General features: G+C 52.7%; 1 non-coding gene across 1 annotated transcript; it reads right to left on the bottom strand.

Moving 5' to 3' along the window:
* Positions 1-19,885: 19,885 nt before the first annotated feature.
* Positions 19,886-19,958, bottom strand: TRNAN-GUU (transfer RNA asparagine (anticodon GUU)). The gene has a single exon. It is a non-coding gene; the product is annotated as a tRNA-Asn (tRNA).
* Between the last annotated feature and the right edge of the window lie 2,101 nt (positions 19,959-22,059).

The raw sequence follows: 22,059 nt of genomic DNA on the forward strand, positions 1-22,059 counted from the left end.
CCTCCCTTCACCACAGTTATTTTCCAAAACTTGCTGATAAATCCTTCAGGAATGTCTCCAGATGGTTTCAAAGACTGTGAAATATCTCAAATGGGGCACTGGAGAAGTCACTTCTGCACCCCTGCACTGACGGGTCTCTGCGCTGGGCAGACCTGTGTGGGAAGCCTGGGCTTTGGGATTACTCTGGGGTTTGGCATTTTTCAAAGCTGAGATCAAAGTCACATGGGATGAAACATCACAAAGTGTGGCCACGGGCTGAGATGCTTTGGTGAGCCTCAAAACTGGTTTCTCCTGTGGGTCACTGTTTTTGTAGAAGTAGGATGTAGGACAATATGGGACAGGATGTAGCCTTCCTCTTTCAGACACTAAAGCCGCACTCTGCTTTTAAAAGTCCTCAACAAGGTTTCTCAGTCTGCAGTGCTTAAGATAGAGATGATCTGCCAGAAAAAAGCAAACATGCCCCTAAGACACATCATCCAGAGGGCTTTATCCAGGACCCTGATCTCTGCCAGGCTCCAAAGCCATGGCGAGGCCAGGGAGCAAGTCTGGGCAAGTTTTCTCATTTCCCATGAATTTTTCCCAGCTTTCCTTCTGGCTGAGTTTGCGGAAAGACAATTCTCATCTCTGGGCTTCAATTGGTCCTTGTGCTTTTCAGTGTCATTTTGGGGCAGTGCTTCTCCCTGGGTACACTCCCTGGTACCCTGGACACCCCTGGGAGTTGTGCAGCCCTGGTACCCTGGATCTCCCACAGTTTTGACCCTGGGCTTCTCAGGACATGCCCATGTACTGCAGCGCTGCTGTCCAGGCTCCGGTGCAGGGTCTATGAGGCAGCGAAATGCCTCAGGACCTGCATTTTGACTCATTCAGAAGTTTGTGAGATGACCAGCTCCCAGCTCTGCAGCTGCTGAAGCTTGAGAGCATCCCTGCAACCAACCTTCGTGCTCTTGCTAGTCTCTGCACAGTCCTGGGGCAAATCTTGCAGAAGGGAGACTCCATCCCCTTGAATACTGTCAGAGATTTGGCTTTCCAAGTCACTGCAAAGGGAAGGATGCGTTTACTCATTTTTCGGTTGCTTATTCAGTGTCTGGCATTCCGTCTATGGCACTGTGAGCCCTGCTCTGCGCCCTGGGGTCTCTGCCCTTTCTCTCCCCTGTCTCCTCTGTGTCTACTCACTCTTCTCTGCACACCAAGGGCATGGGAAGTGTTGCTTTAGAGAGCTCACTTGAAGCTGTGACATGTTGTGGAGCTGAAGGCTTGATGGAGGCTAGTCTGGGATACGGCTGTGCCCCCACACCCCCTCCTGCTCTCAGCCTGAGGGTCCAGGAAGGTCTCCAGGGAGAGCAGTGGGTTTGGGGGTGGGTGTGATGTGTTTCTTGCAGCAACCCAAATTTCTGCCTGGGTTGCTCTGAGCACCCAGGGAAATCCCTCTTCTCTAGGGCTTGCACCAAGGCTTTTCCAGACTTTTGTACAGAAACACAGCCTGGTCCAGGATCCCCAAGAGCAGCATGGCCCCCCAGCATGGCGCAGGACCCCCAGGAGCTGTATGCCTCTCACTTCCATTTCCACATGCCCTGATTAAATTGACAGTGTCTAACATCACCTTTACAGCACATTATCTGGACATTGCAACATTACAACATTGTGACACCTCCCCTAACTCTTTGTTCATTCAAATTGACAAAGCCGAACCTAGCTGCTGATTTGCACTTCAGGGAGTTTAAAACTTGCTCTGCTTTTCAGTAGTCTCTCCCTTTAGCCAAGTCCTAAATTCTGTTTATAGCTAACATTTCCTATCTATTAAAAAGATTTTTATTAAGGCTGTCCCTTGTGGAAAGTGGACCTCACTGGAGGCAGCTGCGAATCAGCATGCAGTTGAGGAGTGCATTTTATTTTTTATAAACTGTACCATATTTTATTTTTCTTTGTTTGCAGTTAAGAGAAATCCTGCTGTATCTGCAGCTAGTTGTCTAAGGAAAGCAGGAGGGAATTGGGGCAGATGAGCTGTAACATTCAGTTGCAGACTTCACTGGAATAAGGGTAGCTTTTAACCAGAGTGATGCAAGGCCCGGGTGGCTGATGAGAAAAATGGCAGGGTTGGGGAGATGGGGAGGAAGGTTGTCCATACAGTGCCTGACCTCTGGGACACTGCTTTTCCTACATCTCCAGACTTGATTAGGAGACACTCTGGATTGATATCAGTTGGAGAATGTTCCTGTCACTTATTCTGTAGCTGAATAATAATAATAATAATAATAATGATAATAATAATAATAATAATAGCCTTTACAAGCAGAAATACTTGTATGTTATTGAAGTCTCCACCTTTTGGCTACACTCCTGAAACCTCTCCAATTAGCCATGCAAGACTTGAAGAAAATTACAGGGAGAGATGTGTTTCATCAGGGCTTTTGGCATTTTAATGAGCCCCATGGTGTATTTGGTGCTGAGTCCGTGAACCTCAGCTACTGAGATGAGATTTAGCAAAACATTCAAGAAGTCCAAGTCAGAAGCAAACCCCAAAGTTTTGTAGAGCATTAATGGGTCCCATTGAGGGCCGTTGGCAACAACAACTCCCCAGGGGCTGATTAGAGCAGAAAATTGTAATCCCTGGTTACAGGTAGGCAAAGGAAATGTGCAGGTGGCTCTGATGCCATGTAAACCCTTCATGTGTTTTATCAAAGAAAAAAGCCAAGCATGGCCACTGAGGCTCTGGAAGGGAGATCCTTTCCCTCATGCATTGCCCAGGGCTCTTCCTGGTGTCAGTGTGCAGGTGAGGGTGTGCAACGCTGAGTGCAGGACAATGATATGACACCTCTCAGGGTCCCCGGGGAGGGCAAGAGGGCAATGAGGCCCTGGTGTCTCCTGGTAGGCCTCAGTGGCAGAGACAACAGCCAAGGGGACAAAGACCTCAGTTCTGTTGGAGCCTTGGCAGCACCCTTGGCCATCTCCACCACAGGCTGTCCTATGCTGTCCCACACCTGCGCCTGTGTCCCTGCAGACTGTAGACACCCAGCCTGCTTCCCTACCTTGCTCTCACCCGGTATCTCCCTCCCTTCACTGATATCTCTCCATCCTCACGGGCTATTCTTTGAAATACAAAGCCTTGGACTGATCACAGACTCCCTTTTGGTGACCTGTTGCACTGCAGCAATACTCTTTGAGTGATAGTTCTTCATCCTAATGTCCAGTCTGAACTTCCCAAGCTGCATTTTGAAGTTGTTTCCCCTTCCCATTCTGTCCCCCACTATCATGAAAAGCTCCTGGGAACCCCCAAATGGGACACACTAGTGCTGAGTTGAGGGGGATAATAACTCCCCTTGTCTGGGTGGCCACCTTCCTTCTAATGCAGCCCCATAGGCATCTGGCCTTATTTGCAGTGAGCATGTACCACTGGCTCATATGGCATCCCTCGTAACACCCAGGCCCTTCTCCTCAGGCCACTCCTGAGCTGGTCAGGTCCCAACCTGTCCTAATGTACAGGGTTATTCTTCCCCATGGGCAGGACTTGCCACTTCTCTTTGTAAAGCTTCCTGAGGTTTCTGTTGGCTGAATCTCCAAGTTTCTCTAGGTCCCCCATAGTGAAACTCATTGTGTCAGCTGTTAATGTGTGCATGGAGATGGCTCACCCTGACTTGTGGTGCCTCTAACAAGACAACAGCATGAGGAATTGCAGGACACTACAAGGGCTAAAAGGAGGTACTAGTTGAATGGAATTGCTGACCTAGGTAGGAATTACCATGGCGACCATCTCAGAAATGCCAAGTGAGCGTACAAAGCAAGCACAACCAAGGCTTACGGGGAAAGGGTGAAGAGAGGTGGGCTGTTTGTACGGGAGAGTATGAGGATGGTAAGAGGATAGAACTTGGAAGGAGTAAAGGAGAGAAAAACATACTAAAAGGTGAAGCAAAGGAGTGATCAGGGCTATTCAGGGGAACCTGCCAAGCAGCCCTGCATCTGCACATCTCTGGAGCAGGACAGGAAAGCTAATTGATCTGATCATACTTGCGTCTGACTTACTTCCATAGTCAGGAGAACTGAGTGCTTTCCCTAACATCAACAAGAGTAGACCCAGAGGGGAAGGAATCACAGACTCTTTCAGGTTGAATGGGACCTCAGGAGGCCTCTAGCCCAACCATGCGCTCACTGCAAGGTCAGCTTGGAGTCAGAGCAGGTTACTGAGAGCTTGATCCAGTCTTGAAAACCTCCAGGGATAGAGAAGGCACAGCTCCCCTGGGCAACATGTTCCAATGCTTGACTATCCTCTCAGCAGAAAAGAAGTTACTGCCTAAAAGAAGGATATTGCCTGCAGACATCCCTTCTGTGCACCCCAACACTTGGGGAGGGGGATCTCACCTCCTGTGAGTGTGGAGTGCACAGGAGGGAACTGAATCCCAGTCCATCCCAGGGATTTCTCAATGGGCATTAGGTGTATTGATTAATTCCTCTAAATTGGTCCCTGAAGCATGAGGAAATGAGCTCCCTTCTTGTCCCTGCCTAGGCGTCCTGTCTTCTTATGAGATGGGAACAGGCCTTTCTGGAGTGGGCCATTTCCATTTCTCTTAGATAGCCATCCTCTGATGCAATGCAACTGCAACCAACGGCAGTGCTGAAATCAGTCCCTCTCCAGTGTTTAGAGAGGGACCATTGGTGATTATTGCAGTCTACTTCAGTGGACATTTCCCAGGGGTGACTCTGTGGCCTTTCATGAACTGTCAGCCCTGGAGCCCCAGGAACACCTTGAGGGTTTGCAAGGGACAGAGAAAGTCACATCTTTAGCTGGGCCTCTGCTCCTGAGCTGGGCCTGGCTCCTGGGACTGCAGGAGCCCATGGCAACCTGGCATGCGCTGCAGGGAGACAGCTCTGTCCAGGAGCAGCTCCTCTTAAAGGAGCAGCAAGACTCAGGGCACTGCCTGGAGGCATCAGGATGAGATGAGTGATTCAGAAGTTAAAGACAGTTGGGAATGGGAGGACAGCTGAGAGCTCACTGCAGGGAGAAATCTTCACAGCCCTTCACACAGTAAGTCTCCAGTTGCAGGGCAACACTGCTGTGGTTCCCGGAGGGTTCTTCTAAGGCTGGTGCCTTCTGCAGCTGATAGGGTCTGTCAGGGTGGCTCTCCCAGCTTCTCCTGTGTGGAGCAGATTGTTCTTTAGAGGAGGGATTCCCTGCTACACCATCAGAGGGACAGGGCATCATGGTTACCTTCTCCCAGGGATGGAGGAGGGGTGTGAAGCCAGGGAGTGCACCCGGGTCTGCATGGACTGTAATTCAGAGCAGTGTCCCTGTGCCCCAGGGTGCTTTGTGCCTGGGGCAGTGACTCTGTCACCTGCGAGGGTCAGCACTCAGCCTGTCTGGAGACCTCCCCACGGCGCTGTGGGGAGAAGCTCTGGGTGGAAGGAGTGACCCCCAGCAGGGCAGGTTCATTCTGCTGTTGAGAGGGTGCTGCGTGGGTCAGGGCTGTTCTTAGCTCTAGCTCACCTCCAGGATCATTCTGAGGGGCCTTTTCAAGAGGACAGTCATTGCAGTGGTTACCTTAAAGATAAGGATCTTTTCTGAGTCCATGCTTTCATTTTCCTACTGTTTGCAGAGTGCGGGTGGGGAAAAGACATGGGATAGAGAAACAGCTCCCAGGAGGGAAAGCTCCAGGCAGTGGAGATACAATCAGAGAATGAGGGGAAACTGAAAACAGAAATTCTGCAGGAGGGGGGATTTGGAAATCTTCCAACAGTACCTACACTGCAGACATCTTTCTCTAAGCAAGCCCCCCTGCGTCTCCACTCCCACCCAGCAGAGCCTCTGCCCTCAAGGCCATGGGGTCCAGAGCATGATCCCCCTCCTCAGCAGCCTGAGCTCCAGCAGAGCAGAGGGGCATCTCTCCGGCAGCATGCCTTTTTCCCACTGCACAACAAGGGGCTGAGAGCGACTGTCCTGCAGTGTTGCCACCTGGGAGGTGGTGTGCACAGCTGGGGAAGGTGAAGGCTTTCCTTACTGCCTGTCTGTCTCACTCCTTGCTTTCCCTTTGGTAGGAGGCTCACACTATTGCTCCTTGTTTCTTTACGTCTCCATGCTGGTCTGGTTCTTGTTCTCCTGCTCTCTGGGGTTAAGCAGGGTGGTTCAGCTGCGGTTAAGGCATTGACCCTGCGGGTCCTGCGTGAAGTTGTCTTCATGGCAGTGACGTGCCCAAGTCCCCTTTCAACCTTCCAGGCAATTCATGGGGAATGAGCTGACTGTCTCCCTTAAGGAGACCCCCTCTTTAGCATTCTTGACTGTCTTTGTGGGGTGTACTACCAGGCTGCAAGATGCCCTCCAGAAGAGCAGAGCTTTCCCGCAGCATATTTGTGATCGCTGAGAATCCTTGTGCTGGTTGTGTGAGTCAGAAACCTCATCACGCCTTCTGAAGAGCTCTCCATAGCACTTTCTCCATCTCTGGGCTGAGAGAGAAGAATTTGGCAATGTTCACTTTGAAACTGAACTCCTCTGCTCTCACCTCAGTTTGGTTTCTTTCTCAGAGCAACTTGTGAGTGTGATTGTCCTTTAGCTGGAAGAGATGCAAGCACAGGGCAGCAGGGAGCAAGTTTCATGGACAGACCAGATCCTCTGACTCTGACTCCGTATGCAGTCACCCTGAGCCCCTTTTTCTTCTTGGGATGCACAAGTGCTCATGCTGAGAGCAACTGAAATGCCAGAGATTTTTATTCCATCAAAGAATGCTCCCACGATGTGATGGAGGACAGGGTAGATCTCACTGGGGAAGAGAAACACATGGAAATGTTCAGGTCACCCCTTGTCTTCACTTCACTGTTTCTCTCCCTTGCCAGGGTGGGAGCTGATGTGACTGATTCAGATACAGGCATTTCTGTTCAAGAGAGCAAGGCTGCGGCAGATGAAGCCCTCACAAGCATCTTCTCTTTCAGACACAGCTGGCATGAGAGCTGCATTCGTCTCTTAGAGTGGTAAACAGAGACTGTTCCTAGTGGGTCACTGGACCAGGTCGCCTTCACTCAGCACACAGTGCTCATCCCTAGGTATCCCCATTGCATACACAGGGCAGTTTGACACCTCCATTTACACACCCAGTAGAGCTGGACTGACTCCTCTGGAGCCCATGGGCAGGGGCCCCTGCTCCGCATGGCACACTCAGCACAAACCAGAGTTCAGGAAAGGGAGCTGAATGGAGGCAAAGGAGAGAGGCAGTGTGGGGAGTACTGTGAGGAGGGGAATGGGATATGCTCAGAGGAGCCTGTCCTAACTTGTCAATGCCTTTTCCTCCTTGGACAGTGCCTCAAGCTGAGAGGGAACCAATGTCCAACAGCAGCTCCTTCAATGAGTTCCTCCTCCTGGCATTCACAGACTCGCAGGAGCTGCAGCTCTTGCACTTCTCCCTCTTCCTGGGCATCTACCTGGCTGCCATCCTGGCCAACAGCCTCATCATCACAGCTGTAGCCTGTGACCACCACCTCCACACCCCCATGTACTTCTTCCTCCTCAACCTCTCCCTCCTCGACCTTGGCTCCATCTCTGTCACTGTCCCCAAATCCATGGCCAATTCCCTCTGGAACACCAGGGCCATTTCCTACTCAGGATGTGCTGCCCAGGTCTTTCTGTTTCTCTTCTTCTTCTCAGCAGAGTATTTTCTTCTCACTGTCATGGCCTATGACCGCTTTGTTGCCATCTGCAAACCCCTGCACTACAGCACACTCATGGACACCAGAGCTTGTGTCAAAATGGCAGCAGCTCCTGGGCCAGTGGTTTTCTCAATGCTGCCCTGCACACTGTAAACACATTTTCAATACCACTCTGCCAAGGCAATGTCGTGGAGCAGTTCTTCTGTGAAATTCCCCAGATCCTCAAGCTCTCCTGCTCAGACTCCTACCTCAGGGAAGCTGGGGTTGTTTTGGTTAGTGCCTGTTTAGTCTTTGGGTGTTTCATTTTCATTGTGCTGTCCTACATGCAGATCTTCACAGCTGTGCTGAGGATCCCCTCTGAGCAGGGCAGGCACAAAGCCTTTTCCATGTGCCTCCCTCACCTGACTGTGGTCTCCCTGTTTGTCAGCACTGCAGGGTTTGCCTACCTGAAGCCCCCCTCCCTCTCCTCTCCAGCTCTGGATCTGGTGATGGCCGTTCTGTATTCAGTGCTGCCTCCAACAGTGAACCCTCTCATCTACAGCATGAGGAACAAGGAGCTCAAGGATGCACTGAAGGAACTGATTCATTTGGTAAAAGATCAGCATCAATAAGCTGCCCATCCCTCTTCACAAGCAATTTTTAATTTATCATCGCAGATAACTCCTGTGCTTTGGACATTCTCGCTGTGATAGTGATGTTTGTGCAGAAGTGTTTGATTTCATCCCACTTCTCCAGAAGTGTTAACCTTGTCTTTCTGACCCAGAGGCCTTTTGTAAATGTTTCCATCACTGTGTCAGAGCTGGCATCTCTCTAATAAAAGGGGATTTCCTCACTGTAGTACTTGACGGTTGGGCTCTTGTTCCAAAGCTGGAGCCAAGATTGCACTCAAGGACTTTCACCCTGAAAGGGCCTGTTGCTTTTCTGGGGCTCTCCATGGGCTCAAGGCAATGAGCTCATGGGGTGATGTGTTAGGGAATGAGGGCTGGATTCAGCTCTCACTTGAGGGTGCCCAGTGCTCCTGATAGTGGTGAATGGTCAAGCGGTATCTGCCTGGGACTGTCTCCCATATGACAGGGCTGGTGACTGATGCCTGCAGTGTGGACCCTGCAGGCACAGGGAAGGGAGCCTAGAGAGTGACTGATGTCATTTCAGTGGAGAACCATGGTCTGGATCTGGCAGCACACCTGAACACAGCCCGAGCCATTTGAAATGCCCTGTGATTGCTCAGAGCATCGTCCACAGCCACACACCCCTTGCTAGGGGCTTGTCACGTGCAATGATGTGCATCCAGCTGGGTCTGCTCCCCACCCCGACCACTATGGCCAGTGTGGAGTCTCCTCAGGGCCCCGGGGCCCCACAGCCTGCTCACTCTGCAGAGCAGCACCACCAGTTCAGGGCCCCGTGGGAAGCACAGGGGAGGGTCCAGGAACAGCCGGCAGGCCAGCACTGATGCACTCACCTGGGGAAAGGGTCTCCAGGGAGCAGGGATGTCCCTGGAGAAGAGGAAAGGAGCAATTGTGTGCTTCCAAGGAGGAAAGAAATAGAAACATAAATCTGTTTCTCTGCATGTCAACTAAGAGCAGGCTGCTGTGTCCCTGGGGCAGCAGCAGCTGCCTGAGGAGCCCCAGGGCAGCGACTCTTGTGCTGTCCTGGAGAGACAAGTGGCACAGGGGGCTGCAGGCAGTCTGGGAGTAGGGAATCTCCTGGACACAAGACCAAGGGACACAGAATGTCACTGTCCTCTGTGTCCTTGTGCCACGGGGGCCAGTTCCAGCTTGGAGGTTGATGGGGCAGCTGATACACATTCCTGCCCCCCCGGAGCTGCTGTGCCCACAGTGGGGCTTGGGTTGTGCTGTGACTACCCCGAGCTCTACAACACCCTGTGGTGGCCACTGCTGTGGGGCCACCCCAGCCAGGGCTGCTGTGCTGGGTGGTCTGGGGAGAGGGCAGGGGAGGTGGGGAGAGCCAGGGAGGCGCTGTTCTGTTCTGGAAAGGGCCCAGGAGAGGAAAATGCCAATATTAGCTAAGCTGTGTGAAGAGGCAGGGTGAGGACACACACCAGTGGGTTTGTGGTGCAGAGCCAGGTCTCGTGGAGGGAACCAAGACATGCCGGGCACAGAAGAGAGGAGACCAGTCTCTGCCCTTGGTTGTGTGGACTGGCTGGGAAGGTGGCCCAGGACATTCATCACGGACCAGCTTCTCACATTGGCCGTTTCCAGCACTGGCTACGCACCCCAGGTTTATGGCAAGTTTTGCTGCAAGGCCAGCTCTGTCCTGCTGGGCTCAGGGCCTGTATCGAGGGGAACAGCCAGCCCTGCCCGACCTCTCTCCCGACCCAGATCCTGGCGGACCCCAGAGGATGGCACTGTGCTCACCCCTGCCTGGGACACGGCCGGGCTGGGCAGGCGCTGGGTGCTGGGGAGGCTGCCAAAGCAGGAGGGCTGTGGAGGGATGGGGCACCGAGGGCTCCATCATGGGGACCATGCTGGGGGAAAGCAGGCTCTTTGCTTTTAAAAGCCCTCAGCACGTCCCCAAGCAGGAGCCAGCGAGGGGAGGCCGGGGCAGCGCAGGGCTGCAGTGACGTGTGGAGGAGGAGGAGGAGAGGAGCTGTTTCATTGTCACCTCCTGCTGCAGGGTGACCCAGGGCGAGGAGGACAAAGATGGAGCTCTGGGACGCTGGCCACGGGACGCGGCGTGGGCAGGTGGTGCCAATGCTCGCCACCCATGGTAAGGCCTTCAGTATCTCCTTCCCGGGAGCTGTCGCAGAGACCATTAACTCTGAACATGGCTGTGGAAACCCTGGGCTGGGGGGAGGCTGGACAGGGCTGGGGGCTGCAGCCAGATCCCCCACTGATGGTCCCCTCTCGCTCAGGTGCCAGTGTGGCCACCAGGACTCCTAGGTGCTGGCCCTGATGCTGCCCCTGCTGTCCCAGGGCACCCTGGGCAGAAGCCCCTGTCCCAAGGGTCACTGCTGGCCTCGCAGTGGGGATCACCCACCTGAGCTCCTGGTGTGGAAGGGAGCTGGAGCTGCTCCAGTGGCCATGCAGAGCCTGTGTGTGCAGGGATCCCATATGGGGAAACTGGCCCCACAGGGGAGACCCTGGGGGATGCCCTGAGCCCCCAGACTGCTGTAGGCACAGCATCGTCCTCTTGCTGGGTGAAAATCCGTGGCCAGTGTCCCTAGGGAGGAGGGTCACCCTGTGAGAGCTGCTTCTGGAAGGAAAGGAGACCTGTCTGAAGAAGGCTGAAGGCTCCTGCAGCTCCTGCTGGGCTCTGAAGAGGCTGCTGGAAATGCATGTGCTGGAAAGGAATCCTTAGAGTTTTCCTCAGCTCAGCAGGGTTTTCTGTCTGGGACCCCGAGCACTGCCTGTAATTCCTTCCAACAGGCTTTGAGCTCAGGGACACATTGTGGACATCCCGTGGTAGGATCTGCATGTCCTAATGCCTCTGTTTCAGCTGCAGACCCCTCCTGGGGGCAGATAAAGGTTGTAGCCTCAAGGCAGTGCCCACCTCAGCTGCTGAGCCCCTGCAGGGATGGGGTGTGTTTGGGGAGGGGGATGCAGTTTGAATATGCTTGCACTTGTCATCTCCTTGGCTAGGCATGTGCTGAACGGCTGTGAGCTGCCCCCCCAGAGCATGACGTGTCTTTCCCTTATTTTCCAGAGACCCTTGCTGTCTGGGAAGGTGTGTCTGACTACATTGTACGGCAGCTGATGCTGAACCAGGTGTGTCTGTCATGCTGGGCCTGCCCAGGAAAGCCTTCTTCTGGATCTTCTGTATCTGAGGGATGATTTCTCTGCTTTGACTTGTATTTTTGAGAGGGTGAAGAGGAGGGGGATGAAAACATCTGGAAAGTTCTTCAGAAGAACTTCTCCAAGGCTTCTCCAAAGCTTTTCTGAGTGCTTCGTCTGTCCCTTTTGTACGGCAGGATTGGGCAGGGCACTGAGCACCATCCCCATGCACTGACAAGTCACCAGCCTGTCCACCTACCAGTCTCATAATTCTTCTCTTTGTGTTTTCAGGGAGTGAGAGTTATTTGGCTTGGGGCCTTCGGTGTTGTAACTGAACGAGTTGGTGTTGGGAAGCATGGTTTCCTGACTGTTCGCAGACCCGTGTTCCGTCTTTCGAAGACTGTTGCAGAGGTTCACGGCCTCACCTATGATAAGGCCTATGCTCCTGGTAAGAAGACGGGCTGAAACTTTTGCTTTGCCTTAGGACATCTTTGGGGTGTGCATAACTGCTGTTCAGCAGTGACTGTTAGAAACCTAGAACTGCTTCCCCAGGTCCTGAGAACAGCTTCAATTTTTAATTATCATGTCATCATAATGCACATTACAATTATGCTCCCTCTCTCCCTGACTTGTTTAACAGCTGGCTACATGCCAGATGTATTTGGGCTGCTGCTTCTCATCAGACCAAGTTAAAACCTTTGGTCCATGTTTATGCCACACTGGAGCTTGTAAAGTTGAATAAGGGCATTCATGCTGGCTCTTCCTTTCTCCTTCTACTTTGAAGTAGGTCAAAGGCAGCTGTAGAGAGCCTTGAAATGGAGATGGGGACAATAGTGTGTATGAAAACCCATCAGAGGCCATCTTTGCTGTGATTGCTGGTCATCCCTGTGAGCCCTGCATCTGTAGTGGACATCAGTGATGCCTGTGGGGCAGCAGGAGCTCCAAGTTGTGTTTGCAGTGGGTCTTTCCTTTCAAAGGACTCCACATTTTCTCTGTGATGTCAACATCAGTGTGGCACTTCTTGGAGCTGGGCCTGTGGCACCAAAAGCAGGGATGTTTGCTGTGCAGTTCTGAGGGTGCTGGGGGTAGCTGGAAGGATCTGAAGGGGTGTAGTGCAATGCTTGTGTTTCCCTTCTGTCTTTCACCATGTGATGTGGCACAGCTAAATGTCTCCCAACCTGGAATGCACGGAGTGTGAGCACAAGTACGTGGCACCCACTCCGCCCTCTTGGGAACTGGTCCCCTTTCTCCTCTCCTTGTCTTGCCATCGTGCCTCATGTTCATACGAGATGGCCAGGCCCTTTCTTTCAATCTCTGTAGGGAAGAAAGCATTGCAAAGTGCTTCGAACTTCTCCTAGGGAGAGATGACATGAGATTCCTTCAGGAGCTTTACCAGATGTTAAAGAAAACAGCTCTGTAGCACTGTCTTGCTTGAAGACCTCAAAGCTGCCGACGCTCTGTTTTAGCCTGCTGAACTGCTCCGCTAGTGACTGTGTTCCTCTTTTTCTGCTTCCTAGGTCATAAGCTCTCCGAGCCCCTGAAGTATGCTCGCATAGCCTCAGACATCTTTGTTCCTCGGAAAACAGTGGAGGCTTGCATGGAAGAGACCATGCGTCTTTTCTCCCGCTGCCTGGAGAGTGGGAAGAATGTTGCCCTTGTGTTGAAGGACATTGGCATGCTTGTTATTCAAGGAGTAGATGTGAAAATGAGATTTTACAGAGACTTTCTGAGAAGGCTGAATGGGACAGAGCAGCTGGTAGAAGTTCTTCTTGGGGTAAGTTTTCCATTTCTCCAGCACTACTTGTAGTCCTTTTTTAAATCACGAGTGACTGCAGTTCTGTTAGCCTGCCATGACCTGTTTAGGCACATGGATGGTCCTGGCCTAGAGTAATGCCAGCTCCCTAGACAGTTTGTCTTGAGCATTCAGAGGATTTGGCAACAAAGAAGACCCCGGGAATAACTGTGCTGGGTCCACCCAAAGATTCATCCAGCCCAGGAGCCCTTTCCCATGTGCTCAGGGAAAAAAGTCCAAGGAAAGGGCAGGTCTTGTGTGTTTTTTCCAGGTAGACCTCCCTCCTTCCAGAAAGTCATGGTTTAGTGCCCGTTGGTGATGACATTTGAACCCATGTGTCCTTTGGCTGTGCCTGGGATGGTAAAGCAGTGAGTTCAGCATTTTGCCCTTAAGCTGTGTAACAATATTTCTGTGTGTCCCTTTGGAAGCTTGGCCTGATCCCTTCATGGGACGCCCTTGAGCTCTGGTGTGGTGAGGAATCGTAATGGATCCCTCCTCCCCTTGCCTAGACCAGTGGGGATGTCAGACATTGCTGTGAACTCTCTGTTGACCTCAATCCTCTCTCTTTGCAGCTGGAGGGCCTGAGTGTGTTTCATCTCTCCCATATGGCAGCTGGTCAGAATATTTATCACCCTCATGCTCTTGCTCTGTAGCGTTTCTAGGTCTGTGTCTGTGTAGGTTTGTTTTTGCAGGGATCATTGCTGACCCCACTCTCTGGGCAGGAAGCAGAGGCCCAGGCAGACAAAGGCCCATATTGGACCAGCCCCCTGTTGCTGCTGTTGCTATGTTGGTCTAGTTGTGCTGAGCAGCTCTTCCCAGTGCCCTGGAGTGTCACCAGCATGAAAGGGGTCTTTCTGTCCTAATGTGTGCATCTGCATGCTGGCAGTCGTGGCTGCAGCATGTCAAAGTGAGAATCATTTGAGCCCGATGCCCTTCCCCAGGTCTCTTGTGCAGCCCTGTCCTTCATGCTGGTCTCTCAGGTGCATCTGGAAAGGTGAGATGTGAAAGCAGGCTGAGGTGAGCCCCTCGAGGGTTAAGGCAGAGATGTAAGCAGGCTGTAGGCCTGTAGGCTTCCCAGCTCTGTCTCTTCCTTCGGTCCTAGTCCGTGATGTCTTTTCAGTCCTTTCTCTGGGCCAGGGCCTTTTCTCCAGCCTTTGTTGCAGTGGGTCCCAGAGCAGCTGCCCCTTGAACACACCCCAGAAGTTTGGCCCTCCCAGTTGTTACCCGCTTTGCCTCTCCATTCCTCTATGGTGCAGAGGCAGTTGTCTGAATGTTAGGAGAGACTGTGGGGTTAACCCACATCAAGCCGGCAGGGAAAATGCAGCTGCCAGGAATCCCAACTAGTGAAATGCCTTCTCGTGTGCTTGCCTCCATCAGCTTCTGCATTAGGAAAGACCTAGTCTCCTGACTGAGTCTCTGGATTCTCAGCCTTGCAAAAAGCCTGACAGTGTTCTTACCCTCTCTCATTTATTTCCCTCCAGCTTCTGTGCTTCATAACTGAGGGGCTGTTGAGAGGAGTGGAGAAATTCAGCATTTCAGTGAGGCAGCTTCTTCTCTGAGCAGTGGAAAAGTTTGCTGCCTTTCTGAGCACTTTGATAATTTTCTTGGCATCACCTCACACATGTCTGTCACTTTGCAGATGCCAGAGATGAGGGATTCAGTCCTCTCAGGCACCAAAACTGCTGCTTCTCAGCCCCATTCTGGTCAGGTCATCATCTTTCCTGAGTGAGTATGTTTGCTTCTTAGCACCTGGGTGGCCAAGCGAGCAGCTTCTCACGGCATGTTTGGTAGCATTGTGTTGCCAGTGCTTGTGAGGGCTGCTCAGAAACTCATCTGAGAGTAACTCTTTGAAATGTGCATCAAAGTGCAGGTCCGTACTAGTTGCTGGCTTGGGACATTTTCATGTCTTCTGTGAGACCTGCATGAATCAAATGTGTCCTGAATGTGTTTTCTGGGGTCAAAAGTTTTTTTGTGGGAGGCCTATCTAGGCCAAAGTGAAGCGTGTGCCCAGTGGGGTTTTGGCGAGCTTTGTCCTGGCTCCCTTCATGCTCAGTGTTTTGTTCCATTACTTGTCTGGGAGATGGAGCTTCCTTTTTACAGATGGATGGACATGAGCTTGGGAGGGCCTGCAAGTGATTTGGAGGGTGAGATGGGAATTAGAAATGGTGCTGGAAAGCTGTAGGACAGGAGATTATTGTGTTCTGCCTGGACATGAACATTGAACGGGAGATGGGAGATGGTCCCAATGGCAGCACAGAGGATCTGGGTTAAAATGAGCTTTCTCATAGGAAGGCTAGGAAAGCTCTCAAAGGGCCTGATGAGGAAGCTCATGCCCCTCCAGGTGCTGGAGGTCTTCACGATGTCACTCAGCTTGCTACTGCACTCCTCCAGCATCTGGCGTATTCTGCTTATTCTGCTTTGGAAAAAGATGGACTTCCCAGTAGCTCCCAAATGCCCCTGTGTCCTCATTATTCACCCAAGGGGCAAAGGAAGTGTGGTGCCCTCCCTTTAGACTGTTTTCTTTTTCCTGTTTCCAGGTACAAGTTTGAGAGTACAGCTAGAAAACCACCCGTGGCACCTGTGAAGCCGACCCGGGAACAAGAGATGGGAAAAGATGAGTGCAGTGGCAAGAAAGGTAATGAAGCAGCTGGTTCCTGGCAGGGGTTTGTGTCTTCTCCCTCTGTCCTCTTTGGCAGGGCATTGGAGCCAAGGTGACAGTGGGATGTCTCATGTAGCATGAGGCACTAGAGGTGATGCTGCTTACCCAATATGGGAAATCTCAAGTGACTCCTGAGGGAACAAGACCTCGGGGCAGCCCAACACTCCCACCTGCAGCTGATACCTCCAAGTTAAACTTTCCCCCATTTGCATGGGACTCAGTGCCCTGGTGTGCACTGCAAACTGCTCTTCCTTTTGAGGCGTTGGTGCAGAAGGGAGGCAAACTTGAGAACTGTCCTTGGGCAATGTGAATCCTAAATTGTGCCTGGAGCTGTAGGTAATGGAGGGGCTGAGCTCTTTCATGGAATCAGTGTATTTTCAAGTGGTGGGAAGAGTCACCTTGAGTAGATAGTACAAAGTCTGGTAACCTATGCCAAGACTTCCTTTCATTTTCAAAGCAAGGAGTTCTTACCTTTCTTTCTGAATTTCTCATAAACATCCCCAAAACAGTGCCTTTGGGTTGACTGTGTCACCAGAGGAACTGCAGGCATATGAGATCAGTAGACAGATCCAAGGATGTGCTCCCCTTGTGTGAAATTGTTGCCCCCAGAGAGACTCTGTTCATTCACCAGTACATCCCAGCAAGCCTCCTTTTTCGTAATGTGACTAGGATAGAACATGAAAGAACAGAAAAAACAGTACCACAAGAAATGATGTTGCACAGTAAAATCTAAAAGACAGAGAGAAGCCAGTGTCCGGAAGGGCCAAAGACCACCCAGGAAACAAGGCATAAAAGGAATCAGCTGGAAGCCTCACAGTTTTATCACAGGCTTGATCAGATCTGCATATCCTTCCTTTTCAAAAGGTCTCTGCAATTCTGTCCTGAGGTGTTTTCTTGTCTCCTGCTTACAGGAAATCTTCCTGCCAAGCAGCTCCTCTTGAGAGAGAGATATCCTCCAGCCAAAATAACAGCTCCGACTATGCAGAAAGGAAAGGGGAAGAAAGCTGAGGGCAAAGCGCCTCATGGCAGGTGAGACACTTGGAGGAATGGATGAGGGTGACCCTGGACCCTTGTGCTTGTTTGGGTGAGATGTTTCCTCTGGACACCAGGTTCATAGTAGCTCTGAATATCTTTTATCACATGTCGCAGTGACTCCTGATCCCTCGATGGCAGGAATGCCTTTACACCCCTGACCACTTTCTCCTTCTTTGACACTGGGTGTCCAGGAACAATCAGTTTTCCATACCTAAACACACGGTAGCTGAGGCCATCGAGCAGTGTTTAATACATTTGCGAGGATGGGGTAACTGTGTCTCTTAGAGCCTGTCTTTATAAAGGACCCTGCTGCTCTCCTTGCCACATCAAGACAGAGCCTGTATCTGGGCATGCTGAGCATTCCTGCGGGCACATCATGCAGCCCTGGGCATTTCAGCTGGGGGTGATCTCTGTCTCTGCCCAGCTTGTGAGTACAGGACGGAGACCAAACTCCGCCTGTGCTCACACCACCTCCCCACAATGTGTATTTTCAGCGTGCTCCCAGGCATCCAAGGGAGCTGCTCAAGGAAGGTGGAGCGAGGCAGGAGGAAGGGCAGTGCTGAAGTCATGCCGCCACCTGAGAAACTGGTTACAAGAATCCAGAGGTGGCCAGGAGAGGTACGTGCTACTGACTGAGGTCCTCCTTGTGCCATATGGACTTGTGGAAAAGCGCAGTTCTATGGGCAGTGAGTATGAAAGACTCCTTCCTGCGTGTTCATTTGGCCATTGACCGACCTTGTCTGAGCCTTGCTTTAAAAGGTGCAGGTCATGCTCTAGTTTTGCAATGCATTTGTCACTGCTGCATTCTCAGGAAACACCTCAGAAGAACACCTCCCATTTGACCCTGTTTCTAGAGGGAATGTACCTGCTGGGCCTTTCAGGGATAGAAGATGGACAGTTTCTGTTTAGCTCAGTGATCATTTAGCTCATTGGTCAGATCAAAAATGCAATTTGCGGACCTGCCAGTATTAGCTTAGGGGCATAAGAGCACTGACAGGAAGGCTGAAGACAAGGGGCAGAAAGGAGGATGAGAAATGACCTTTGTGCACTGGAAAATACCAGATGCCAGTGATAATCTTTGCTGTTTCTTTTCTGTGGCCCTCCAGGTGGAATATCACTTCAGAGTAATGGGGGAGGGGATTCTTGTCTTTCCTCTGATCTGAAGCCCTGGGAAGGTTTCCCTTTCCTGTGCCTTTTGCTGAAGAGCAACTCTCTCCAGCCAACAGGTCAGGCCAGGATCAAGCACAAACTGGAGCAGCTGGGGCAGCTCCAGTATCCAGTCCCTGGTGCTGCAGGAATGGGAATGTCCCTGATCCCTGCCACACTCCCAGCCCCAAGGAAGGGAACACTGCCCTTTGAAGCAAGGCAAGTGAAGAGAGAAGAGCACTTTTGGAGAACTCATCTGAAGAAACCCCAGTGCTTCCTCTGGAGCTGTTTTCCAGAAGCATCCGTAAGAGGCAAGGAACCATGAGGAAGGGGGCTTGTGGTCCAAGCGAAGTCCCAGCATTATTAAAGTCCCATAGTTGGGCTGCCAGCTGTTGGGGAAGCTCAAGTGAGGCCATGAACACTGATGCTGAGAGTAAACGCTGAGGTCCTAAGGGGTGTTTGGGGTCATTTGATCTGACCTGCCAAACCTCCCAGTAGGGTTTCATTAAAAGTTCCTGCTCCAGCCATGGCCATTTCTTGCCCTCATTTTTGTTGCTATGGGAGATGTCCGACTGAGATGGAGGGGTGCGTAGGCAGCCTGGCCCTTGCCCTCCGAAGGGCAGTGGGCCTGCGAGGGAGAAAGATTGTATTTGTGGAAAAGGATGGGATTTGTATGGCTAGAGACAAAGCAGAGTGCAGAGTTCGGTCTGTCCTTGGCATCCCGGCCCAGCAGATGTAGAGGGACAAGCGCTGAATGCGAGTGGCAGGGAGGGGGCTGTTTAACCATCTGTGCAGGGAGCAGGGACTTCAGTGTGAGGAAGAGCACGGAGGGACCTGTCTGGGACCCCTAATGAACATCCCTCTGCATCAGCTCCTTCCTGCTGAAAGGGCGCAAGGCAGGGCAGAAAGGCAGTGACTCCCCTGGGGTCTAGCAGGGAGGCTAAAAGCTGCCTGTAAAACCATGACTTCACAGCAGCCCCAGATCAAAGACTGGCAGTCAGTTTTGCTCTCCAAATTTACTTTCTTTTTTTTTAATATCTCCTGAACATTGCACACAGACTTGCTTTTGTGTTCTCTATCCCCTCATTACCAGCTCACGGCACAAAAAACCCCCTTTCCTTACCCAAATGTACTCACCCATGAGGCTGCCCTGCCCAGCCCAGCTGCAGCACCTTGCAGCCCCCTGTCCCTGCACAGAGGGAGAAGCCCTGCTCCTGCAGTCCCACATGCTGCATTGGCCGTCTTGGCAGCTCTTGCTGCTGCTGAACCCTGCTCTCCCATCAGGAGCTCAGCTGCGACTGCGACCCAGGACATCCCTCTCTGTCTCCAGACTCGGGGTCTCTCCAGCCAACAAGTCAGGCTAAGGATCAAGCACAGCCTGGATGGAGAGCGCTGTCCTTCACCCCAAGGTTTTGCTTGGGGTAGATGAAGGACTGACCCTGCCACAGGGTGGGGGATCTCTGGCAGAGCTGTCTGCACATCAGGCAGATGTGTGAATCACTCCCACGTCCCCACACAGTCTCTGGAGTGGGCACTCAGCTGGTCTCTTTCCGTGCCCTGTGGCACTTCACCCTCCCTTCTCCCCATTCAGCAATGAGATGTACAGGCAGGACCACCTGGCACTACCCACACTCTTCCCTCTTCTGTCCTTCCCATCAGGCAAGGGGATGGGACAAGTCAGCTCAGCTCAGGGTCAACAGGACACATGTATATCACATCCTCCGTGCTGCTCTCCAGCCTCTCTGGCCATACCACATGGTCTAGAAAGGATGTCCCACTGCAAGATGCATGTCCCAGCCAGCAGCAGATCTGCTGTCCCAGAGCTGGGACATGGTGACTGTGAGCAAAACCCAGGGTGCTGGGCAGCACAATCCCCCAGGCACCCCACCAACAGGGCAACGTCCCTGGGTGGGCTCGAACCACCAACCTTTCGATTAACAGCCGAATGCGCTACCTGCTGCGCCACAGAGACCCCCACCTGGTGCTCTCCTGGGGCAGCTCCAGTGTCCAGTTCCCGGTGCTGTGGGAATGGGAATGTTCCTGATCCCAGGCACATCCCCAGCCCCAGGGAAGGGGACACTGCCATTTGCCCACTGCCAGGTGCTGGTGGGCAGAGCGGTGCAGAGGGAGGCCTAATACCTAGGTGAGGGGCTGTGGGCAGCTCCCTGCCCAGGATCGGCTCTGCCTGCTTTCATGGCCCTTCCAGTGCACACCCCAGGGTCAACTGGAGCTGTGGGCACATCACCCTGGGGAGGGCATTTCCCTCACCCCATTTGCTCCTGCTGCTGGCCTCGAAGACAGGTGTGACACACACAGCAGTGCTGCATGGGGTGGCAGAGGTGAGTCGGGGAAGGGGTTTGCTCCTCTCCATTGACCCTCCCTGGGAGGGCCAGAGTGTGGGAGCAGCGCTTGCAGCAAGAGTCTCCTCCTGCCCCCATCAACTGCAGAGATGTTGAAGGGGCAGCACTCCATGATGCAGCCCTGGTCCAGGACCAGCCCCAGCTGAGAGGGAATCTCAACTTCCCCCATCCCAGCCTGTGGCCCAGCAGGAGGGTTCAAATGCTGCTTTCTGCTGAGGCTCTCAGGGCACCAGGGGCCAACAGGGCTGTGCTTGTCAGGGGCACATCATGGGAGAAGAGTATGTCCCACCCCTCAGCAGGCTCTTAGGGGATGTAGCTCAGTGAAGAGCACCTGCTTTGCATGCAGGAGGTCCTGGGTTCAATCCCCAGCATCTCCAGGGGAAGCTTTTGTCCTGAATCTCCATCCCTCCCCCTCCAACAAGTGTGAGGGCTGGGATCAGGTGCATTGCTCCTCTCCAGAATTTGTAGGCTTGCCCCCTGACAGGGTGTCATGTGGTAAGTGGTGCTCCGCATGTGGGAAGAGCCCAGGCAGGTCATCAGAAAGCCTGCCCAGGTGAAATGACATCATTATGTCACTACTATTGCAACAACCTGATTGGCCAGCAGTAGGCAAACAGGCAGGAGCTGAGAGGTCATCAAGTGCATCTCAGGAGAGATGGCAGCCCTGTGAGACAAGGGTCAGTAGCATGCACGAAGGTGAGAGGACTGGATGCTGGCTGGGAGGTTATTTCAGCTGCAGCAGCAGGATTGCCCTGGGCAGGCAGGCAGGCACTGTGAGGGCATCAGGCTCATCAGATGCACCTGACCACAGGAGGTGAGAGCTCAGCAGGAGGGGAGAGGGGAGGCAGGTGGAGGTGCCAGCTGGGACATCACTGGTGAGTCACTCCTGTCCCAGCAGCTCCTGGCCAGCAGCAGGTGAGCAGGCACTGGGGTTGCTGCAGGTGACAGGAGCTGATTCAGCAGCTGAGGCAGTAGGAGCAGGAGAGGGAGAGTCAGGCAGAAGCACAATGGCTGGTGTGTTGGTTGTGAGGTCACTTCCATTACACTTCCCTGATTGGCCAGCAGTGGGCAGGCGGCATTATGAGGTCATCAACAGCATCACAGAGGCTGCCCAGCAGCAAGGAGAGCTTGGGAGGAGGCAGGGGGGAGGGACAGGTGAAGGTGACATTGGTAGCTTTGATTGTGAGGTGTCTCCTTTCACAGCAGCTGATTGGCCAGCAGCAGGTGGGCAGGCCTGTGAGGTCATCAGGGGCATGACAAAGTCCATGAGGTAGAGGTGAGAGCCTGGAGGGAGGAAGGAGGGAGAGGCAGATGACCATGACACTGCTGGCATAGTGATTGTGAGGTCACCTCTATGAGTGCAGCCTGATTGGTCAGGAGCAGGCAGGCAGGTGGGTGGGCACTGTGAGGTCATGAAGGGCAGGAGGAAGCCCCCAGGAGAGATGAGAGCTCCTGAAGGGGGCAGGGGCAGGGAAATGTAAATGTAAATGTAGCATGACTGGGAGCTGGTTTGTGAGGTCACTTCTACTGCAGCAACCTGATTGGGCAGCAAGCTGGTAGGCACTGTGAGGTCATGAAGCAGGTCAGAAAACCTTCCCCATGGAGAGGAGAGCTCAGGGGAGGGGAGAGGGAGAGATGAGTTAGAGCGATGTGTTGGATGTTTATTGTGAGGTCAATTCCTTGCATCAGCCGGATTGGCCATTAGCATGTAGG

This window comes from Apteryx mantelli, chromosome 20, assembly GCF_036417845.1.
Source record: "Apteryx mantelli isolate bAptMan1 chromosome 20, bAptMan1.hap1, whole genome shotgun sequence".
NCBI classification, from domain to species: domain Eukaryota; kingdom Metazoa; phylum Chordata; class Aves; order Apterygiformes; family Apterygidae; genus Apteryx; species Apteryx mantelli.